Consider the following 4,316-nt stretch of genomic DNA (forward strand, 5'->3'; position numbering starts at 1 on the left):
GCGCGGTATCAAACCCCCATACTCTCCTCTACTATTTCTAAGGAGTGTAAATCAACTCGTATTAAAATACTAAAAACAAAACTTATAATTTTCCAATACGGGACAAGTTCAAAACTGAGTTTTGTAAGATAAAAGCTAATTTTTCAATCAAGTGTATAGGTGCAATTTCTCATGTAAGTGACCAATCAAACCCATTGGATTTAGGCCTGCCTCATCTTGGAGTTGTTGGGGGGTTGTGCTTCATTCTAGTGTACTGGATGTTCTACCCCCGTGCGGCCCGTCCCATGCGAATGTTGCTGTTGTGAAGGACTTGGAACGTTCTCACCCTCTCCCACTTCATCCCTGGCTTTGTCTCATGCTAGCCACCACCTTGGGTGCCCTCATTAGCCGAGGGAGCCCGCTCGTCTACAGGATCATCGGCGGCCGCGACCGTCTCTTCTCCCTTACCCACCAATCGAATCTGATTCAAGTCCTTGACTAGGCGCTTGATAATGTTCGGCACAACAACACTGGAAGGACCACGCTAGATAGGGGTCTGCAATGCAGCGATCATTCAGTAAACCAAAAGGGTTATAAAGTAATTACAAAACATCAAAATGAACACAAATGTCATACCTCTTCAAGAGTAACTTTCCCACCAAGGAATTGGGGGCCAATGAAGTCTGGTGAATCGAGATGATCCCTCCTTAGTATAAATGTCTGAAATACAACAAGTTGATCAGTAAAAATGGAATGACCAGTACAACATAAAGCGATTAAGTATTACCAGGTCAAGTTCTCCCATCCCTTTCTCCCATGGACGACAAGCGATCTTCTTGACATGCTTACTGGTGATCGGGACAGTAATAACCACCTCTGGAACAGAACCCTTGGGACCATCACCCGAGTCCTGCAACTCCCCTTAAGTTGTCTCTTTCTACACCTCTTCCTGAACTGTCTCCCTCTGTGCCGGTCCCTGCACTGTATCTCTCTATACAGTATCCACTTCGGTTGTTTCTTTCTGAGCCACCTCTGCTTGGGTCACATTTCTCCACGTCGTCGACTGCAACCTCCTCCCATGAATTCCAGCGACGGGAGCGGTAGTCTATATTGCCCCTATAAGGGGCCAGTTCACTGGTTTATTCGCTTCAGGTTCAATAATAGGGGTGGCCGATTTCGGTGGAGGCACACACAGACCCTTCCTTCCTTGCTCGGTGAACTTTAGCAATACGTGCAGTAGGTTGCATGTTATGGGCCCGAGCGTAGGATCGTGTCACGGGTCGTTCTGCCGTCAGAGCCTCGGACCTTTCCTTGCCCTTGGCCTTGCGTACAGGCCCTATTTTGACTGTGGGGGGTGATTTGTCCAAGAGATCACCGAACTCTCCTTACTTCCTTTCTTGACTGCAAAATTCGATACTTCATTCAGTAATAGTGTCTCCTTAAATAGGAGATTACAAGAGGAGGTTTCCTTGTTGGATTCGGCTAGACTAGTCCTAACGGACTCAAACTCCTACTCCTAATTAAACTACTTGCTTTTAATGGTACTAAAAATCCTTCTAAGAAAAGGGGATAAGGTAAGGACGAATGGGATAAGGGATGAGGGAAACATGCGTTCTCTTGACGTTTTTTGGATAAGGGTGGGCCCACCCTATGAGCTGTCATGTGGGCCCCGCTCTGCTGCTGCTGCGTGCGCGCTCATGGTGCTGCCGTCGCGTGGTGCGCGCGGTGTTGTGCGTGGTGCCGCTGCCGCGCGGTGCCGTGCGCGGCTCAAGGTGCCGCTGCTGCGCGGTGTGTGCACGCGGTGCTGCGCGGTGCGTGCGCGCGGTGCCGTGCGCGGCTCATGGTACCGCTGCTGCGCGGCGTGTGCGCGCGCGCGGTGCCGTGCGTGGCTCATGGTGCCGCCGCTGCGCGGGGCCTACCGTGCGCGTGTTGCTGCCTCAACTGCTGCCGCGTGGTGTGGGTGCTCATAACATTGCACGCTTTGTACAGGAGTGTCTGGTGGTACGATAGAATGTAAACACCTCGACACTCTCTTCATGTGCATTCGAGAATGGATGGGGACAGTCACTCTGACAGGGATAAACTGCTCCCTTAGTTGGCTCGGCGTCTCTGTTCTCTGCTTCTTCGCAACAGAAGGCCGACTTACTTACCTTTATCAACAGCGGCCGCTAGTTTTCCTACACCGACAGGGGATCCAGACTCTCTCCTTGGGGTGGCGCGGCGACTGCGAATGGTGCGGGGCTGCTCTTCTGCTTGCTATGCTTGCTCTGTTGCGTGCCTGGATGAGGAGCCATTACATGCCTTGGACATGGCTCTGTAACCAAGAACATCTAAAACCCACCGAATAGAGAGCAAAGGTAGCCACGAGCAACAAGCTACCCACCTCCACGTGCTTGGAAAACGCGTGATATTGGCAAAGGCGAGGCCGTTGTGCCTGCCAAAATACATCCTCACCGTCCGAATGCAAGAACTGCAATCCCATGCTGTCGTAGCCAAATTGATGCAAGAGATGGTCCGAATGGTAAAAACATGACTAAGCCTCTCCTCCCTTATCCAAATAGCCGATTATACTGGGCCGTAAGACAAGGCGAGCGACACCCACAAGATTATGAGTGCTAATTGTGCACCGTTGATTATCTCCCTCTTGTCACGGGGCTATGTGTTGGGTCCCGTGTGGCAAGCACAAGCACACACTTCAGTGCCGAGGGGGTCTCGTGCTTAACCTTTATACACTAATGACTCATTCGACTATGTTAAGCTTTTGGAGAAGTGATAGTAAGATACATCAAAATACTGAATATCCATACTATTATTTACATAATTGCCATTGGCATATCCCCCTTTACAAAAAGAGTACAATGACCCAACCCAAGACACTTAGATGGCGTGCTGATGCCGTACTTGATGGTGATGATGGTGGTTGATCCGTCACAGTCTCCCCCACTCAATTCAATCTTCGTCCTCGAAGATTCTTCCTCAAGTACTCATCCAGCTTCACTGTGAATGGAAGGAGGTCTTCAGCAAGCTCCCAAGTGACTTCTTCTGCAAGTCCCTTCCACTTCACCAGGTACTCCCATTCTGATGTTTGGGAGGATTGGGACAACCTATGGTTGAGGATGGAGTCAAGGGATCGGTTCTTAGGTGGTTGGTAAGTTGGATGTGAGCGTTGGCTTTGGTTTCGGGAGGTATCTTGGTTGTCAGCATGATAGGGTTTAAGTTGGCTTACATGAAAGATGGGATAGACTTTTAGCCAAGGGGTAGTTTGAGTCTATAGGCTGATGCACCTACTTTGGCTAGGATTTCACAGGGTCCCTCATATTTTCTCACAAGCCCGGGGTGTACTCTTCGGAAAAACCAAAGGCAATGGGTATGGAGTTTTACTAAGGCTAGGTCACCTACTTGGAAGTTCTCGGGTCGTCTACCCAAATCGGCCCATTTCTTCATTCTTTTGGAGGCTTTCTCTAGTGAGGCTCTGATAAGGTCAAGGCATTCTTTCCATTCCCTGGTGAAAGTGAAGGCTCGACGGCTTCTTCCCTGATGGTCATTGACGATGTTGTGTGGACACCTTGGTAGTTGGCCGGTGACAACTTCAAAAGGATTGATTGGTGGAGGAGCTCTTCTGTGTGTTGACGGAGAATTATGCAATGTCCAGCAATCAAACCCAATTCTTCTGTGTAGCTGATACAAAATGGCGGAGGTACTCTTCAAGGAGGGAGTTCATTCACTCTGTCTGACCATCTGACTCTGGATGGCTGCTGCTGGAGAAGGGCAAGTTTGAACCAAAAAGCTTGAATAGCTCTGTCTAGAAAGCACTAGTAAAGCGGGGATCCCGATCACTAACAATGTTCTGTGGGACTCCCCAATACTTCACAATGTACTTGAAGAAAAGATATGTCGTGCCTTCAACTAAGAGGTGCTTTAGTGATGGGATGAAAGTGGCATACTTGGAAAATCTATCAATAACAACAACAATGGATGCATAGTCTCCCACCTTAGGAAGACCGCTGATGAAGTCCATGGAAACGCTCTCCCAACGTCGTGAGGGTGTTGGAAGAGGTTGTAGGAGTCCAAGTGGCTTGGCGCACTCAGGCTTGTCTTGCTGGAAAATCAGGCACGTCCTTGTATATTCCCGAACATCTTCCTCCATACGGGGCCAATAGTAGGCATGTTGTAGAAGGGCCAAGGTACGCTGCCACCCAGGGTGTCCTGCCCATAAGTTGTCATGACATTCACGCAAAAGAGTCTTCCTTAAGTCTTCAACTCTCGGTACAAACATTCGCCTTCCCTTTGTCAAAAGAAGGCCTTCATCAACCCAAAATCGCCTAGTCCTCCCTTTA

The 4,316-nt window shown here is 49.4% G+C and overlaps 1 long non-coding RNA gene across 1 annotated transcript; it reads right to left on the minus strand.

Moving 5' to 3' along the window:
• Nucleotides 1–216: 216 nt before the first annotated feature.
• Nucleotides 217–1,226, minus strand: LOC148803123 (uncharacterized). Its single transcript, XR_016084334.1, has 3 exons — nt 767–1,226; nt 616–699; nt 217–535 (listed from the first exon to the last, which is right to left on the minus strand). It is a non-coding gene; the product is annotated as an uncharacterized LOC148803123 (long non-coding RNA).
• Nucleotides 1,227–4,316: the final 3,090 nt, after the last annotated feature.

The sequence above is a fragment of the Nelumbo nucifera genome, chromosome 1 (assembly GCF_055504915.1).
Source record: "Nelumbo nucifera cultivar China Antique chromosome 1, China Antique-T2T, whole genome shotgun sequence".
Classification (NCBI taxonomy): Eukaryota; Viridiplantae; Streptophyta; class Magnoliopsida; order Proteales; family Nelumbonaceae; genus Nelumbo; species Nelumbo nucifera.